The following is a 20,899-nucleotide window of genomic DNA, read 5'->3' as shown; positions in this document are numbered from 1 at the left end:
CTATGATTGTAATGCATATCCGTCTATTTTGCTATATGTTCACTGTCTATATGCTACCTATCAGCATTGCCATCAGCCCTGATTTGAAAAAGACACTGGTGTGTCGAAACACGTGTCATCCGTAAAGGGCATTTTCAATTTAATATAATAAACCAACCTACCCTTCACTAGTACTCAGTGTGGCGTTTTTTTGAGGTGTGGAGTAGTCTATTCAACTTCTGTCCAAACATATCCACTAAACTGCTCTTACTGCCTAGAAAAATATAAAAGAACAGTTAGGCAGAGTGTCCTGTGCTCAGAGTGATTTCATCTGGATCTTCCTCTGGCTTCTCTGAAGCCTCTCTTGGTTCTGGGTTCAATAAGTGTCTGTAGAAATCACAATTTGTGGTTCTGTTTAACAAGATTTGGGTAAGGAGTCTCTCAAAGTTCTAATGTTTCCTTAATGTCTGTAAAGAAAGTCTTATTTCCTGAAAAACAAAATGACTCAATTAATTAAGGTTGAGGGATTTTTCCCTGATCCCTCCTCCACATCTTGTACTGACCTCTTATCACTTGTTTCAGGTCTTGGGAGTCTCTGTGTTCCCCTGTTATTTGTTCCTTACTGTGCCCATTGGGCCTCTCCAGCCCCCTTGGGTTCCTCTTTAAAAAGATCTCTCTTATCTCTATCGGTTATTGGTAACCCCTCTCGTTAGGTGGCTCTTTTAGCTCTGGGGTGTTCCTCTGAGCTGTCTGGTGAATTAGAAACTTTGGGTTTCTTGGGCTCCTATGATCCCTCTGTTCCTTCACTCTTTCCGGGTTTCTCTGTTCCCCATAGGGATTTATGCAACTCTTCCCTCCTTCCCTTTCAATCTCTTTTTTCTCTGCCTCCCTCTGCCCTGGACAACCCATATACCTTCTGTTCTGTTGGGTTTGTTCCAGTGATGTGCATCTCTTGGATAACAGTGGTGATTTCCACAGCTTGAAGGTTTTCCTGTCTGGATTTGAACAGGTTTTCTCTTCCACTCATTTCAGCACTTCTCCATTTTTGGGCTCTCTCATTGAGAGCAGAGAATTTGCTCATCTATCGATCCCTGGTTTCAGCAGCGGTTTGCGAGCACCCATGTATGCCCATAATCCTTAAGTTGTAGAGAGTTCCCTATCGGAATGGGAGTCCTTGTCTCCGTGAGGGGAGTAACTCCCAGTGAGGTCCCACTTTCCCAAACCACTGTAGAGGGTTTTGCTTAGCGGGCTCACCTCCGTAGCCTCAAAGGGGGTAGCTCACCCCAGGGAAGTGTAGTAGGTGTGCAAGTTCTGCGCCGAGAAAAGGGGAAAATGTATCAGCTGTGGGAATAGCTCACTAAAATGGGAGGGAGGCTGCAGTAATGGCCACATAGGGTTATGCATCAGGCTGGAAAATTACACTTTTTGTTCTAAATAAATCATTTCCAAACAATAAGTCTCCAGCTGCAGGTAAGTATGTAGAATATAACATTAGATTTAGTCAGATGAATTAAGTTCTGTTGGTCATCTCTAATGTCTCAATGTGTTGGCACTATGATGTGTTAACTGTGCGTTGGACTGCGATGTCACAGCTGGGGTTGAGTGTGGTGTGGTCAGACTTGCAGCCCCCAATCATTTCTGCACAATGTCTGTCCCACCATAGGGGAATAACGTAGCTTTGCCAATAAGCTTCACCTGGGGGATTGACCTATTGTTGCAATATGTTTAGATGCTAATTAGTTTGTTCCATTATACAAGTTTTCATATTAGGGCGTAACTTTCAGAGCGCATTTCATGCAGTTCTGTTCCGCATTATGTTTGAATTTTGTTTTCCCAGCTTTAACGGGGCCCAGAATAAATTGCATTAATTCTTGCCTCGTGTACACTCCTTTCTTGATTTCCTTTAGAATTTTTATTGGTGCGTTTCAAGGAATTTTTATTGGTGTGTTTCAAGGCAACCTGCAGAACATTTTTGGTGGCCAGCATGGGGAGAGTTCAGCTTTCCTGACCAGATATAGGGATTCCAGGCAGTCTCCCAGAGGTGTGCGGGGCAGCGTACAGACCAGTGTCAAGAGCTCAACACAGAGGAGCAGATGCCAAGTTTGCAAAGGTCTGCCTGGTCTGAACGCCCCCTGCTCTGGGAAGGGGTACTGGCTTTTAAAGGTAGAGAGACTCTGGGGTCGAGAAGACTTGAAAATCTCAAAAAAGGGATACTTGAGTGTACCTGTGAAAGAACGCGGAGGGAGAGGGAGGGATTATTTTGATGGTGTATACATTGCACCTTCAAGAGGTGGTGGGTGATTGGCTATAATTGTAATAGATCTTAAATCCACTTACCCGATAGGGTGTGAGTGGGCAGTGGCACAGAGCATAGGGTTGCGTAGTAAGGTAGAGGACCTTGTATAATGTTACACATAGTGCAGGCAATTGGTATAGTTGCATCATTTATTGTTTTGCACGGGGAAAAGAGTTGTGAAGAATTGTGCAACAAAGACATATGCCAGGATGTCTTGTTAAAACGTCAAGTAGTTTGTGAGAGCAAGGTGCAGGTTGCCTACCGTTCACTTTATTTGTGGCTGTGGGCAAGGCAGATGGGCAGTAGTCAAACTAATGTGCATATATTGAAAAGCTGGGTAGCGGTTGCCAGGGACATGACTGAACAAGGGGAAGAGCAGCCAAACACCAGGCACACTAATATTGTGCATAATTGATAAGGTGGCGGGCCTGCAGAGAAGGCCTTTGAAGTATAACCTGAACTAACGAGTTGGCCCTATGGAGAGGGCCATTGTGTGTGTGGTGTGAAAGGGCGAGGCCTGAGGAGAAGGACAGTGTGGGTGAAATTGTGTTTGAGAGCAAAAGGGTAAGTATAAGAGTGAATGGGCAAGTGCAAATAAGGGAGAGGTGAAATAATTTTGGGATATAGGGTAGAGAAAAAGGTGGGTAAAAAGAGTATTCTATGAGGTTAAGAAAGAGGCATGATAAATGACATTGGGCATCATTATAAGTTTGCCAGTCCGAGAACTACGATACCGGTAAGTTTGTCAGTAGCGTAATTCCGGGACCGGCAAACTATGGGTTGTGCTTGCGGGTGCTTTTCTGCCCGCCAGGATGAACGTGGCAGGCAGAGGGGCACCCGCGAGCACAGCATGTCGGATGTACCGGCACAGTTTATAACATTGCCGGTGCATCCGGCTTCCCTATTCCCATTGAGCCCTATGAGGCTCAAATGGGAATGGGGAAGAATTTTTCCTGGCACCCAGGAATGGGCAAATACCGGGTCCGGTAAGGCCGTAATGACCCAGCAATCACCCATTTCTGGGCGCCGGAATAAATAAAATACTGGCACAGCGTTGTGATGATTCCCATTGTATTTTATGGATACCACCTTGATCATATGATTAAAAGGTTGCCTCAGTATAGGGACAAAATATTCAAATGTCATTTTCAATGGATAACTGATAGAGTGGGAAAGTGTTATCAGGAATGTCCCAGGCAGGGAACATTTCAGAAGGATATAATAGACAGTATGTACTCGTACTTGTCAGTAACATACAAAGGTGCAAAACGTAAAAAGAGACAGGATATCCTGGGTCTTTGAAAACTGGATGAAGGAAACAAAGTAGAAAAAAAGAAGGAAGAAGGGGAAGAAAAGAAAGCAAGCAAACCACCCCCTCCATTTTGTTTATATCCATTATTGAAACCAGCCACAGGATACACGATCACTAAGCGAGTGTCTCCAGACAAGGGGAAATGAAGAAAAACAAAGCAGATACAGAGACAAAAACTCATTCAAGGAATAAGGAAGAGAAGGGGGAAAAAGAAATATTTAGCAGACATTAAGAAAAACACACAGGAACAACTTGACTCAATCTTTAGAGAAGCAGAAAAGGTAATGGAGAGATAGAGAGAAAAGAGAATATAAACAGGAATGGACAGCAGGACACATACAATTTTAAATTGATGATTGGGGGTGAACATAGAAGAAGATGAACAAGACACAACCAGAGGGTGATCATACCACATAAGACTGGGAGGATAACAGCAACAATGACAGAGGGGATGATGAATCAAGTGAGAGTACAGGAAGGAAGAGAAAAGGGGGTTGAAGCAGTAAGAGATGAGCACAATGGGGAATAGGGAAATAGGCTTCGGACCAGGAAATTAAGGATGGATGGTGGGTGTTAAAATATCACAACACGCAGCTAGGCACCAAAAACCAAAAAATGGATAGGGACAATCTGTTGAATAGTTTACCTTCACTAATGGCAGGGGCCAGCAAATGGATGTACCTATTTGAGAAGGAAACGGCAGGGCTACTGTTAGCAATAGGGCATATTAAGAGCTGACTGGCTGTTTTGGTAGAGGAGTGTAAGGAAGACATTGGGTCAAGAATACACAGACACAAGTGATCAGAGTTCAAGGGTGCTTATTAAACAGGATATGCAGGTTGGAAAAACACCTAACCTAAACCTAAAGCTAAAATGGGAGCAAACTACGACCATCAAATGAAAAATAAAGCAGTCCTAGTGGCGCCTTGTCAAATAAAAAGAGCCTATACGAAGAAAAACCTATTGACAATCCTTACAACTAATACAAAAGGGTCTAGGATAAGATTTACAAGAAAGAAAGAAGTGTTCACAAATGATAAGTCAGGATGTATTAACCAGGGGTTTCCGTTCCCCACATTTTGAGCAAAGGACAAGATGGGACTCCAGTGCACAGCACTCTCTCGAGCTTTCCAAGCACGAGGCAACAGTTCCAGCTTCACCTATCAGGATCTTCTGTGTTTAAGTGTCTTTTCTGCAAAAAAGTATCTTGCCACTGAGGACCTGACGAAATTAAAATAACACACACAAGTTCCTTTCAAAGGTATGTTGGGTGATGGCTTTTCATCCTTTAATCCCCCTCTTCTAGACTAAGATCCACAAACAGTTCCTTTCTATATCAAGACCTTCAGTGGTCAGATAGGTTAAAATATAACAAACAAACTAAAAGTTCCTTTCGGATTACACTGGAAGGGGTGAGTCTTCACCACTGGTTCCCCCTCTTCTGGGTGCAGACCCCTCTGGAATATTAGCTTCCCTCCTGTCGGGTTCACTCTGGCTTATGTTAAAAAATGACTTCTCAATTGCATTCAAGTGTCGTTGGGGTGTTGGCTTTTCACCCCTGGATGCCCCCTCTTCTGAGTTCAGACACTTTCTTGAACGTTTGCCTCCTTCCGCCGGGTTCACTCTGGCTTTTGCAAAGATATTTACTCCTTGGCATTCACAAATCTAAATGTCTTATTAAACAGATCACCAGGGTCATTCCTCTGCCGGGTTCACTTTTGTCAACACACTGTTTCTTGGGAATTTAGATTATGTCCCTCTTTATTGGCGTCACTCTGTCGGGTTCACTCTTGCCACTTCACACTTCCTTTTGCTCTCTCTTGCAATGGGATTCACTTCCCTTGCATTTCTCAGTAGTTTGTCGGTCAAAGGCTTTCAGGGATTTTGCTAGACCCCTGTAAAACCACTTTGAGCTTTCTTGGGGGATCTCCTACGGCCTTCTGGTATCAGTAGTTTCAATCAACATGTGATCAACCAGAGTCTCTCGAGTGAGCATTCATCTGGTGCCGGGCCCTTCTGCAGCTTGTTTTCCCTAAACAATAAACAGTTCTTCGAATTTTCCTCAATGTGCCACTTTGCGACTTTCATTCAACACAGTTTGGTTTTCTTTATCAGTTCTCCTCTCAACTCACCGGCTGTGATGAACTGTTTTGTGGGATGTTTGAACCCACTCATCCAAGCCCTACAACATCGCTGGCAGCAGAAACATCATAATGGCCACCGGAAAGCATGCTGCTCGCCAGAGATCATCCAAAAATGTGCAGTAAAAATCTGAAAAATAGGCTGCCACCCACTTTTGCCATGTCAGTGAACACAGGAGATCACTGCCTAGAACCACCATTGGGATACCCACACAGTAGCCTGAAACCACTTGGAAATAGCAATACTAATTGCCAAAAGCAACCCTGAGCTGTTTGGGAATTCATTTTCTTGATCATCAAAATTGCTAAAATCATGGCTCACAAAACCACCAAAAGGATACAACTTCTTGTTGGGTGTTCTACATTACTCTACTGCAAGAATCCACATCAATACAATATCAGCAAGAATCATATGCTATCAAATTAAAATCCCCTTTTAAAGGTAGACAGCTGTCAAAAATGGGTGCAATACCGGTGCTTGCCACTGACCGGCGCTGGTGATCTAAATTCTGACAGGAGACCTGTATTTCAGGAGCTAAACAGTAACCTGAGTTAGCTGAGACTTCAAAAGGCTGGCTGTCCATGGGAAGCCTTCACACCTAGTCTTCTCAGCAACAGCACAGGAAATCACATGGTCCTGTTGATTAAGAGGGAGGAGGTGTTCCCTGCAGCCTGGAGAAAGGAACAATGAGGGCCTTCAGATGAATAGGATATGCTGATTTGAGGTGTAACTGCCACAGTGCTCTGGCAGGAAGGCAAGACATGTGACCTTCTGACTCACCAAGCTTCTAGGGGCGGACCAAACTGAGATGTGAATTCCATTGAGAGCAAATGTATGTTTTATTAAATTGTTTATAAAATATTGTATCAAGATGACAAAAATGTACAATTTGGGGATTCTTAATATGAAAAATACACCCTCAATTTGAGACTAAGTTGGAAGCTGTGGGGTGCTCTGAGACCAAACCCTGGATTTATTAATATTGTAGACACTGTGTTTATACTAGAAAAATGCAAACTTACAGTAATATGCACAGAGAGGGTGTGTACCTCTGTGTAAGGTTTGGTGCAAACCCAATATTGCGAAACCCACAAAAATCACGAATAAGTTGACATTTCTGAACCCAAGCTCTTAGAAAGAGTGATGTGTACATGTAATTTCAACAACCTGTGTATCTGGGAAGCATGTTTGGTTATAAAAAAATGTTTTCTAAGTAAATGCAAGGGGGAGTGTTCTTTCCTACAGCCATAAAGATGATACCTGATGAATCATTCTGACTCACTACTTCGTTCTCCAGTCAGGGCACAGAAAATCCTCTAACCTATCAGCATCCTCAGAGGGTTGGGCATAGAAAGTCAGCCTTCCCACCCACTTTCAAAAGACATAAAAAGAACCACTGAGACCCAGATAGGGACTTCATTTTCCACTCTTCAATCGATTTCTTGCACAGCACTTTGCCGGACGACTTCAAACCCAGACAATATCCAGAGACCAGAACTTAGAATCCAGACTCCAGAACTTAGACTCCAGATTCCAGATAGATCCAGAGACCAGACTCTATAACCCAGCTCTAGAACCTTAAGCAGGGGCCTAACCCAAAAGCTGAACTCTTCTCAGCAGGCCTCAGAATCCAGCAACCTAACTAAACTATTCAACAGCCGGGCGAGCTGTTTGATTCTAGCTAGAACCCTGTGCCAGAACCATATCCAGACCCAGAAAGCAGAGCTGTATCCAGAACCCGTTAGACCCAGACCAGACAGCTATGCAGTGCCGATAGCAGACCAGAGGCCACACAGTGAGCAGTACCAGTGCCAGAGACCGTCCGGTGGTGAGAGAACCGCAGCCCAAACCTGACCAGATCTGTGACGAGGTCCATTACCTTCCAAAACTAGGAGTGAGTATCCAGTCTAAGAACTGTACAGAACCAATCTCTTAGTCTAAAGTGATCCTATCCCTTCCATTTCAACCTGTTTAGACCTGAATTTAGAATTGTGGGTCCATCCTGTGATTTCAAAGCTGTAAAAGTGTCATCTGTCATTCTGAAATCTTGACTTCATTTCTAAAAATCTACCTCCACAGAAACATCTGTATCTTTTGAACCGTAGGTCTAGAAGCGAGATTTAACTGTCATCTTAAACCTAAGATCCTCAGCTTTCCAACAAATCTAAAACGACCTTCCTACTCCTTATAGTTTTTCCGTAATCGTGCTTTACGCACTTGGAAAAAGTGCCGTGAATTGAAAAATTAGCTCCTGTCAAAATTGCTGTCTTTTGCTTGCAACTGCTGAATTTCGTTTTCAACCTGATAATCACTCATGAATAATTGCTAGTGTTGACCTTTCCCAATTCAAAGTCACTATCACCTACCCTGAATCTCCTTTAGTGAATTAAACTTATTTTTAGCATAATTTTCACTTCATTGCAATCACATTTAAAAGTATTTTTGCCTGTTTAAAAGCATACCGGTTTTCTCTAAGCTTGCTGGGGGGAACTGGAATTTGAACTGCATTTGATTGTATTCCTGAAAACAGTGTGCTCTTCTTTCCATCTCTTTATATTCTATAAAGGGGGGGAGTGAGTTGTCACAAGGGAAAAAGTGCTCCTATTATCTCTTGTTGAAACCATATCAAGTTTATTTCCGTGCTGCATTCTTTACCACTATTGCATTTCCTTGAACCATAAAGGTATTCTCTACGACCTTATCCTTCTATCCCAACTCCTCACTGATTGAAGATCACATTGTTGATCACTATTATATTCAAAAGTGTGTTATCAAATATTAATTTATTCATAAAAGTGTGATATATATATATATATATATATATATATATATATATATATTACATGGCCACGGTTATATATATATATATATATATATATATATATATATATATATATATATATATATATATATATATATATATATATATATTACATGGCCACGGTAGTGGCCATGTAGTTATGTTTAAGTTGCTGTTTCCATAGGAAGAGCACTTTTTGGGTGGCTTATAACTTCGCTCTCCCTGGACGGATCCTAACCAAACTCTGCAAAGAAAGTAGTTGGGTCACTCTGAATTCTTTTGCAAAGTTTGGTGAGGATTCGTCCAGGGGGGGAAAAGTTATAGGGGGGGTCCCAAAACTTTTTTTTCCCCATAGACTGAATGTGAAAAAACTTTGCGCACGGCTACAGCCCGAACCGCTGGACGGATTTACACCAAATTTGCGGCAGGAGCGGCGGCCTGGTCCCAAAAGCTCGCTTTTGTAAATTTGGTGTAAATCTGTCCAGTAGTTTTCTTAAAAATGACCAAAATGTAAGGCAAAAAAAATTGTGATATCTGCGTTCGCTTCGCGGACGGACTTCCCTGTTCGCTCCGCGGACAGCACCCCGATTGGCCCATGGGCTTGCGTCATGTCCGCGGACATGCGACGTGTTCGCTGATTGGACGGCGAGGGGCGTGGAGCGCGTCAGATTTTCTGTGGCGCCCGCCATCTTGTGTTCGCAGTCGACCGCGTACAGCGCAGTGAAACGTGGATAAAAAATTGTATTTAGTGCCGTGTGTTGGTGTGTAAGAGTGTTTGGGGAGGTTTGGGGAGTATGAGATAGGTTCAATGCTTTGTTTTTTTATGTGCTAGACCTTTTTGTTGCGTTCGATTTGTCCGCGGAGAACACGGCTGTTCTGACATTTTGTAAATAAACTAAATGGTGGGGTGTTTAAAGGAGTATGTGTCATTTTTGTTCGCAAGGAAGGTAAAAATGAGCTATGAACACTCGCGGTGTACTTAATTGTTCGTAAATACACAAACTGGGAGTGTCCTCAGGACGCTGTCCGTATTGTAATCTGTCTAGTTGAATGTGTTCTAAGAACACTCGAAGTGTCCCGAGATGGTTGCAATTACACAAAATGGGGGTGTTCTGAGAACTTTGTTTGTATTGTTCGTTGTCAGGGTGAAAGTGTTTTAAGAGCACTCCTTTTGTTCGCTAATAGTATAATTTCCTAGGGGCGTCAACCGACTTTTTGTCCACTAAAGAAACGATAAATCCGGCTGGTGTGGGTCGACATTATGTGATAATCCTATGACTGGCGCTATTGACCTGGCTGACTTGCTTTTGCGACACTAAATCATATCGCCCGCCTCTAAGCCTGATATTATCAAAGCATTCATATTCCCCACCTTTCTCCGTGACGTTACAGGGTGCGTAATGAAACGCGCCCAGTCGTCTCCAGTACTGCGCGACTTTACACAGAACCCGGAAGACAACACACATTATGTCACAACACAGCGCGCCACAATTCAGAATATGAAACTGTGATTTAAAAGCAAAGAGCAAGATTGTAAATGTTGTAAAGTACATTTATTTGACATCAAATGTTTAGAGAATATTCAGCAATTTGCATTTGTCTTTGTTGTCGATCCGCAAAAGTTCATGTTGAGACACGCGATGTTCCTTTGCGGTACAGAGAGTGTTAGATCAGGTTACAACTCAGTGCGCCACAATTCGGAATATGAAACTGTGGTTTAAAAGTAAACAGCAGGATTGTACATTTGGTAAAGTACATTTATTTCACATGAAATGTTTAGTGAATATTCAGCGATTTGCTATTGTCTCTGCTGTCGATCAGCAAAAGTTTATTTGGAGCCACGCGTTGTTCCTTTGTGGTAGATAGGCTGTTGGTTTATGATAAAAGCAGTAAATGGTCTCTCTGATAATCGGAAGGTTGCTCCAACAACGAGCCATTAGACCACCGTATTGGTTGGTATGTTGTTTGTAGCCGCTAGTACTGCGTAAGGGCATATTGGTCCTTGGCGATTGTCCCATAAAATGGTGAGGGTCATGAAGTTGCATATTTGGACTTGCACCTGGCAGTTGAAGACCCCATCCACTGGAGTCTGTAAATCGTGACATAGACAAAATGGGGCCACGTACCTGTTTTAAAAAACATAAATTAGTCTCACCAGCCGATCTTCATTAAAAATCATCATTTTATTTATTAGGGCGTGAAACTATTTGCTTTCGAAGATAGTGCAACAGAGTATGTTAATAATAAAATAATAATATTTTCCCATTCATATAGCGCTAAGAACTGTGAGGTATGTAAGCGGTGCTTATTATTAACCACAGTGTGTGGTGCTCATTTATCGACCACGGAAGGATGAAAGTCTGAGTTTCACCTTGCCGGGATTCGAACTTGCGTTAGCAAGCTGTGCACGGATGTCAAAGCGAGCGCTGTACTCGCTGTGCCAATTGACAGGCTACAGTGAAGTGGCACAGCGAGTAGAGCGCTTGACCATCTATAGACCGGTTAAATTATTTATATTAACCCACCCTGTGTCGTCTGCCTTTTTCAGAGCCCTCTAAATGACAGGGGATCAATTCGGCGGTGATAGTGCGCAGTAAAAAACATTATGCCACTTTCAACGAACAAGTTCAACTTCAGCGGTCTTTAATGGTACGCTATTGTAATTATATTTGGTATAAAGTAATCTAAAGGGTTACTTACAGTACAATTGCAATTTCCATTGTCTACGAGTGGTGCAGTCCCAAAATACGACTCCGCGTGTGCCAACGATCTTTCGCATAGTGATATAATATGTAAAAGTGGTTTTGTTTCAGAAATTTCATCTTTATCTTCTCTTACGTTTTAGCAACACTCCTCCAAGAGAAGTCTTTCATCACAATGGGCCTCATTACGACCCAGGCGGTAAGTTACCGCCTGGGTCGTACCTTTACCACCATGGCATAAACTACGTTTACACCATGGTGGTTGGCAGACTTACCGCCCCATTCCGAGGTTGGCGGGGCGGTAAATCCCCAATCTCCATTTACCCTTCCCCATTCCCATTTTTGCCCCATAGGGCATAATGGGAGTGGGGAAGGCGTTAATTACGCCACCGTAAATTACGGTGGCGTAATTAACAACAAGGTCCCTTAGCGCCATGGATTTTAACACCTGCTAAAAGCAGGTGTTAAATCCTCCATGGCGCTAAGGGACCTCGGAATCAGGCGGTAAGGGTCGGCGCTGTTTACGCTGCCGTAAACCCCTTACCGCCTTGGTCGTAATGAGGCCGAATCTCTGTCTGTCAAGGTCAAAACACAATACAACCTTATAGTCTGCTTCGTGAGCCTCTCCGGGGCCCGAGAATAAAATGGAAGCAGCTGACCTTCACTGTGAACAAGCATAAATTCTTACTTTGCAACATTCTGTGTAAAGCCATCTGTAGAAGTTGGTTTTTGCACGCCATGTTTGTATATTGTTTGCGTGATATTAAAAAAAGTTTGTTTAAAGGACGTTATGGTTCTAAGTACAGCCGAAAGACCCCTGAAAATAGCAAGTTATGGTAAACTATGAAAAATAACTCGCGCCAACACGATGCACTGCTAAGACTAACACCCAGGACATCAAAGATGACATTCCAAATGTCATTGATGAAATCACTGATGACATCACATGTGTATGTACTTTTCATGGAATTTGTGTACTGGGGATTTTTATTATAATGTTCCGAAAAAAGTGTCAAGCATATTGCAGTAAATATCATACCGTTATTGGCGTATTCTAACTGTGTATTTTTTGGCCTAATTTAGTGGTATTCATTTATCTGATTAGTTGTTGTAGAATCTTTGAGCTATTAGATAGCTTTTGGAGTATTCTAACAGTTTATATTATTTTAACACACATTTATAATTTTGGGACAGTTAGATACCAATTGGCGTATTCTAACTGTGTATTTTTTGGTCTAATTTAGTGGTATTCATTTATCTGATTAGGTGTTGTAGAATCTTTGAGCAGTTAGATAGCTTTTGGAGTATTCTAACAGTTTATATTTTTGTAACACAAATTTACTTAAAGGTTTAAATACAGTTTATTTATCAAATTTTGGTTTTAAGAACATCAAATAAGCGTTTGTAAGATTTGCTGGTAATCTCTGCTTTAGAGTAATGGTACTATCATTACATTCAAACCATCCACATTCCTTTTTTATGTATGCAGGGTAGTGCCCTGAATTGGTTGTGGCTCCTTCGTGGTAGATTATACCTATTGTTGTGAAGGTTTTCTTACCAAGTGATATTTGACCATGTGTGAATCCAGTCAGCTTGCAGTTGTTTTTGGTACCATCTGCATTGTAACGTAGAAGCATTAGTATTACATATTTACTATGTGTTTGTATTACTAACGTGGAGCGATTATCTGAATTGCAGGTAGAGCATAATCTACCATGGTTTGCATTCTGTACAAGTTGCTGAAATGGAATGGATTCACAATTTGGTATTGATATATATATGAAGTGTTCATTGGGGATTTCTTCTTGTGTCACATTGTTGCAGAGAGTGCATTTATATTTCCACATGTATGAAATCTGCAAGATTTCATTTATAGGTATGTTTTTTTTGTTTTCCAGTACTTGTAGTAAGTACATTAGAAATTCTTGTGGAACTTCCTGTGAGTTTATTGTGAATTTCACCATTCCAGCACAGTAGTCCAATTGTCGTCTTATTCCAAAAACACTATATGTGTTGTCAGGATTGTTTGCTGCATTTCTGTGAAGTACTAACATTTGCAAACACAATGGGTCTGTACTGTGTGAGTAAATGTTGTCAACAATTGGTGGTAATTGAAATAGAATATTCATTGCTACATTTGCATAGCAATTTACACCAACTATATTTGAGAATTTAAATGGTCCAGGTAGTTCTGTATCTAACTGCTTTTTTTGGAGTTTGTCTTCCTTCTTTAAAGAAGTACCTGGTTTACTTTCTCTAATTGATTCTTTTTTGTTTGTGGTACTTGATGAAGTATTAGTTTCTTTTACTCTCTTTGGAGGATTTGCAGTGACGTCCTGTTGCATTTCAGTTTGATTTAGTTTTCTTTTACAACGTTTTAGTTTTTGTGGAACAGAATATATGTTTAGATGGGGATTGTATAGTGAGCGAAGTCTATTATATTCTAAAATGCAAGGAATATCAGCGTTTACTTTACTTGCATCAAAGTTGATTAGAAATAGACAGTCAAGTGTACGTAAGCGTGATAGTGCTACGTAGCTCATGCCTTCTTTAAAGACTGTGTTACCAATATCTATCATTGCTTTGTCTAGGGTAAGAGCTTGTGATTTATGAATTGTGACTGCGTATGCAAGAGTTGGAGAAAATTGTTCTCTGCGTACATAAATATCTTTGAAGAGAAAGAATCTAGCTGTTGAGCGTCCTATCCGTTTTACTTCTGAAAGTTTGTCAAAGAGTATATTGACAAACTGAATTTTGTTGTCACGTGGTTATGTTTGAAAGCCAACAACTGTACCCAGTGCTCCATTAACTAGTCCTTGGTCCACGTCAAGGTTACGTTTAAGCATTACTCTGCAATTTAAGGATAATTTTAACATCTTTTCTAAGCCTGCTGTGTTTGAGATTGATTTTTCTAAATTATTTAGTCTTGTTGTGGCTCGGTCACACATGGGTAGTGTCATACCATGTACATCTAGTTTGTCTGTGGCGCTAATTTCCATTATTGGTTGCATTTCTTTACTTAGCATGATTTCATTGAATTTGAAACAGCTTGCAAGAGTTGGCATTAAGGCCATACAATTGACATTTTTGTGGGCTAATTGTTCCATAACATCTGTAGCACATGCATTATCGCCATAAAGTGCATTAATGTGCCAGGTTTTCAATGTTGCTTCTGCTTCTTTAGAAAGTATACCAACTCTCAAACTTTTTAAAATGTTGGCATAAGTTAGATCTGCAGATTGGCGCATGTTTTCTGTTAATTCTCTGTATTGGAAATGTTGCCAAAGGTTGACATTTCCAATGCTGCCAACAGTTTTACGGCAGAGTTTGTGCCCTAATGTTTTAAAAATAGGTTCACCTTTTACTGGTGTTAATTGAAGCAGATCTCCAAAAACAATAATGTGTTTTCCTGCAAAGAGTTCTTCATAGTCTGTTTTGAGTACTTCTTGTAATCTGAGGTGAATCAAAGCTAACATCAGGTTGGAGACCATGCTCACTTCATCTATTAGTAGCATTTTCATTTGTTTCAATACTCTGCGTAATTCCATTGCAGCTTCTGCAGAAAGTTTGTAATAGTCTAATTTGTCCTGGTGTTCTACTGGTAATAGTAGTAATCGGTGTAATGTAACACCACCTATGTTGTAGGCAGCTAAACCTGTGGGGGCAGTGACAACAGCTGACAGTTTGTTGTTTGTCAATTGTTTAAGGAACTTACTAATGATTTTGATTAGGAATGTTTTGCCAGAACCAGCTTCACCACTGACGTACAGTAGTATAGGTTTATAATTATGGCAGGAACATTCTTTATTTTCATGTTTTACACCATGTGCAAATTGTTTTGTTAGTTCTTGAAAAATGCTTCTTTGCTCATTGTTTAGTTTTGATTGTAGTATAGTTAAGTCTTCCTTATCTTCATACTGGCACATGGTGTTTTCTACTTCTATCATAGCTAATTCTGCCTCATTTGTTATTAGTGGTTCTCCCAGTGGTTCTTGGCTTCCTGTTACCGAAGGTTGACTACTGTCAGGAGTATCCTTATCTAGTTGAGCTTTGAGTTCTTCTTCATGTTGCTGTTCATTGTGCAACATTGTTTTGTACTGTGTAAAGTTTACATTAGTTATAGTGCTTTCATTTGCTTTGAAAGCATCCTCATATGAGTCATAGTTATCTAGTAATTGTTCTTCTTTTCTCCATGGTTTGAAGAGTTGTAGCAGGGACATGTAATATACTTCTTTATGTTGAGGAGTCTTCAATGACAATTTGATATGATTAATTAAATTTGGTTTAGTGAGTTTAACTAAGCTGCCTTCACAGTCTATCACTCTATATTTACCTTTTTTTTCATCGGGTTTCATATTATTTTTGTATGTGTAGTTTTGGGCTATTTGGTATAGACACATGTTTTCCAAATTATTACTTCTGTTTGGGTAGTATGTGTCCAATAAATTGTTTTTTAAAATGTCTTGGCTGTTGGGCTCATGTTTGGCTATTGTTTCTATATCTTCATATGATTTTAGAACTCTTTTTCTAGATTTAGCTGGACCAAGACTTAGCCATACTATATTTTCAGATTTACCATACAATGAAGTACCAGTTAAACGACCCACATTCTCTATGGGTGAGCATTTTTATGCCCAAGCTGTATAATTTCTGAGATACTGTTTTATCTGATGACAGGTCATTCCAGAGGTCTTGGAGCTCTGTCTTTTCTGCTTTAGTTAAGTATGCTGTGACATATCGTGCAACTGCAGTAGAATTGTCTGCAATGTACTGCACATCTATGTCTGCATTCCATAAGTGGGCAATGATTGCATCTACTTCTTTTATTTTTATGTAATATGTATTTTAGGTCACTTTCCTTTAACAGTATGTCTAACTGAAGACATGAGGTTGTTTACTTGACCTGTATTTGTAACTGGTCTAGGGAAACCAAATCGGCATTTGGTGTAGTATTTGCCTTTGTTTTTGTATTTGCAACGACAATATTTTCCACATTTGTGTCTTTGAAATTGTAAAATTTGTGCACAAAGATCACTATTTCTGGCTTCTGATGGAATTTGACAAGTGACATATTTTTCAATAAACTGTAAAACAGTGGCATCACTGTCTTGACCAAATTTAGGAGCATCTTTAATCCATAAAAGCATGTGGATATGTGGTGCTCCTCTGGCTTGGTATTCTTTTCTCCAAAAGAAGTGTTGCACTTCTCCAAGGGGAGGAACAGTTTTATTATAAATAAAATGTAGCATAGCGATGAAGCAATGGTGAAATTATCTTGAAACATTAACAGGATCCAAAGAACAAAGTTCTCCAGGTGTTAGAATATCTATGTTTGTTTTGTTTTTATTTGATATGCGTAGGAAATCATGTATATCTTCCCATGCATATTCTGCACAACTTAATGTTACAAACCAAGTGGGTGGGCCAAGGTTTCGGATCATACAACGTACATCTCCATGACGTCGAAACCAGTACTCTTTAGTACCACGCATATTTGCTAATAGATTTGTAATATTTGATTGTAAAACCTCATCCTTTTGTTGCACTTTCTCTAATAATTGTGTAGCTGTCATATTTTGAAAGTGTGATCCTGATTTTAATATGTGTGCAACTCCGTAACATAAAGTTGCTAGTTCACTTTCAAAGAGTAGGTGGAATATGTATTCCACATTTTGTCTAAATCTGGGATCTTCAGAATACATCCGTAATGAGCGGTATTCTGAAGCTGATATTTGAATAGGTCTATCATCATACCTTCCTCCTTTGCCAGTTGGAAAGAGTAGAGGAAAAGCACATGCTTCTATACTTTTTTCCCATATACTGATTGGCGATCCTTTTGTTTGACGCATTTCGTAAGTTTCCAGTACATCTTGTATGGTGTCATTACAGTGCAAAGGATGAATTGTATACTGGTCTAAAGTATTTGATATTGTAGCAGGATCTAGTAGCTCAAATTGACCAGCTTCTTGTGTTTCTTGAATTATTTCAGTTGTATCTTTCAAGTTTTCTTCAATATTAATTTCTTTGTAATATTCATTATTCTCTTTAAGATATTGGAAGGCTTGTCTAACTTTATATAAATCTACCAGCTGTTGCCATATTTTTGTGTCTTTTGTAGGTAATCCATTTACTAATATAATTAAAGATTGCTGCATTGGACGTTGCACTCCTAGAGTATGCACATTTCCTTTTAGATTTAATTTTGCTGTTTTTGGTTGAAGGCGTATTATTGCTTGAAATGGGTGTACTGTTTGAATTATGATGCTCTCATATAAATTAAGTTGTTGTGGAGGTTTTGGTACTGGGTATAATTCCAAATTATTTGTGATAGAACATGAAGGAGTTTGGTTGTTGTCAAGTTTTGTAGTGCAATAACTGCAAAGTATTAAGGGCTCAGTTATTTCATATTTGTTTTCTGCTAGAAGGTAGAGAGCTAATTCAAACCATTTAGAATCTTCATTGTCTTCTATTTTGTATGATAGGTCCACAGTTTTTGTGTTACTTTTATAAAAAATTCTACGGCAAATTTTAGTATTTCTTTTTTGTATGTGTTTAGCAAAAGGTGCCATGTGTAGAATTGTTGCTTAATTGGTTTAAAGCTATTTCATTCTGTAAATGGTTTTCACTTCCAAAATATTTTTTCTGGATATAGTGAATTTCTTCAAGTAGGTATTTTGCTGTACCATGTAGAAGGGTGTTATTTAACTTTGCTAGTGCTAAAGCAGAACTTTTAGCATAGTACAGTTTATAGACTAGATTTCTTATAGTTGAATGATGTTTTGATATCCTTTTGATATCAAGGAAATTGGTTTTACAAGTAGGTCCTGTAATGCAATGCCAATAAATGTCCTAGTAGTCATGTGTACTTGCGCACTGGACAGGTATCTATATTTTGCAGTAATTTAATTTTGATTTTGTCTTTGCTTTTTACATATTTATTGAGGAATTGGTGTAAAGATTTGAAACATTGTTTGGGAATGTTACACATTGACGTGCATGGCCATTTGTACACTAGACGTTCTGATTCAGTTGAATGGAGGGGTAATTCTAAGTTTTCAGGGCATATTTTCGTAAGGAGTACTTCTTGTTCCATTATGGTATTATTCACTTTTTCATAACCTCGACCACTGCTATTTATGGCAATTGTATTCGTTTGCTTTTGTTTGTACGCTTCTTCATTAAAATATGGTTCTGTGCTCGTAGTGTGATTCCATTCACCTCCGCAGATACTTAAGAAGTTCTTTCTGTTGACATTTCACTTATTGAGAAGTCTTTTTTGTAATTTAGTTATTAGTTTTGTTAGTGGTTTCATTTTGTTTAACAGTAAAATAAATACATTTCTTTTGAGAAGAATTGCACTGTCCATCAATGCTTCTAAGATTAATTTCCTACGATAGGTTTTAAGCTTTGAACCTGATTTCTCTCCTGTTTTTATAAGATTTTGAGGGACTTTGTGGCGGTATATTTTGGCTAAAATACTTTTCTTGGTATGCTTACTTTGCACTATATTAAAATTTGAAGAGGTAGTTTTATCTGTACTGATAGGTGATTTTCTGTTAATTGTTTTTTGGTTTGTTTTACATTTTGATAGAGGAAGCAAAGTTGTTGTACTTGAAACTTCTTGTGTTTCACTAAATGATTGTATTAGCTGTTTTGTTTCAACTTTTTTTACAAATTCTGCTAGAGATGGATGCTTATGTTGGACACCTTTATTTTCATTTGCTCTAATTTTGCGTTGCTGTCTACGGAGTTGTCTTTTGGTAGGCATCCTTTAGGGTCTGTTGAAAAAAATAAAGAAGATATGGGTTGGGGTGTTCTGGAATGTATGTGTGCTGTGTGCATGAGTGTTTGAGTAAGATGATAAAGATGTATGTAATGGTGTGTGATTGTGCATTGGGAACTAAAACTAGTAGGGGTAGGTATTTTTGAATTTATGTGTCACTAAACTGGGGTTCAGATGACAAAAAAAAGTAAGCTAGTGGTGTGGAAAAGTACAAATAGTAAATGTAATGTATACAATTAAAACAGTTGTTTGTTCTATAATATGAAAATTGTAGTGGTTCAGTTGGCTAATTTGTGTGTCCAAAAATAGAAATTTGTAGGCCATTCTGGTTGTAAATCGCTGTTTACGACATGGACATTTTTGGACAAAATGTTACAAAATCTCTATTTTAAGAAACCAGAATAGCTGGTATTAATGTTATAGTATATTTGATTAATAATATAAATAATATGGTGATATTTTACTTACTTTTTTTTTTAATTAACAGGTAACTTCTTAGTTTTTATTTCTTCTTCGAATTCGGCTGCTTCTTTTCAGGAAACTGGTCTTCACTGCAACTGTGAAAGCTTCAAATTAGTAACTTTGTTTGTATATAGCACTGTTTTTAATTTAGATATTGATTTTTTTAATTGAAATCCTCAGTGCCTTCTGTAAAACCATTAAACTAATTTATTTACATAAGATACATTGCATCAGTTCAGTGCATATGATATGTTCTTAATGAACAAATTATATTGAATGACTAACTGTAGCAAAAATAAAATATCTTTACTATGTCTTGTGAAATGTATAATATATTAGTGAATACCACTATTTCGGTAAGTAAACTGTTCTAGGTAATAGCAACTCAATGTCATGTCTAATTTAAAGTAATTAAGTAAATAAATAAATAAAAACAAAAAATATGAAATTGTATAAGTATTTTTATAAAGGTTTAAACATAGATTGTGTTTGCATGCAATTTTGTTTGAATATATGTAGTCTATATATTTCATTTAAAAAATCTTAGTTTAACATGATTTGAGTGTGTGTGTTTAAAGAAAGTAAAAAGTATAAAGGTGTATAAGTGGTAGTTGATTTTAGGAAATTGAAAAAAGTCCAGTAAATTCATTTAACAGATTTTACAAGGTAAAAGTCTGTTTGAAAATGTGTTCATCTACCATAGCTCTCAACTCACACGCTTTTGGCGGGTGTCACACGCCTTGCAAAGGGCCGACTCACCCGCCAAGTCTCCTGCACGCCTATTCATTCCAATGGGCGTCTCACCCGCTAAAAACAAAATCGGGTGATTTCACCCGCCTATAAAACAAACATGGTTGAGAGCTATGTCATGTACTATACAGAAAATATGCATACCTGAAGTTTGTGTTCATGCATATGGATATGCATGGAGCTGCAAGTAGAAATCTTGAAGACTTGTACAGTATTTGTGGTAGATGCTGCTTGCCAATGATATGACACTTGTACTCAGAGAGATTCAGAGTACATTTGCAGTGCTGATCTATGATGATGCAGTTAGATGTAGAGGTTTTGAATGTGATTGGTGCATGGTCATGTGATTTTTGAGGTACATCCAATGAGGGAATGGCAGAGAGAGTGTAGTGGAAATGGTAGAAGGGCTGTTCATGTTACGATATGTCCGCGGACATGGCGGTAGTTCCAGGACATCGGGAGTTACATCTGGGGATTTTTGGGTTCAGAAGTCATGCAAATGAGAATAAGCACTGAAAGGGATTGGTCAGGAAAGTTTGGTGGGTGTGTTGTGCCAGGAGAGATTTTCTGAGATACTCTTTTTGCTGAGAGAACAAAAGATAGCTATGGCTGTGTGTTTCAGAATACAGATTGTTTGGATTTTAGGAGATTCGTGGATACATTGGTTGAAGGC

Source organism: Ambystoma mexicanum, chromosome 5q (assembly GCF_040938575.1).
Source record: "Ambystoma mexicanum isolate Mex_15411 chromosome 5q, UKY_AmexF1_1, whole genome shotgun sequence".
NCBI lineage: Eukaryota > Metazoa > Chordata > Amphibia > Caudata > Ambystomatidae > Ambystoma > Ambystoma mexicanum.
The sequence above is the reverse complement of the archived record's forward strand: the minus strand, read 5'-3'. Positions refer to the sequence as shown.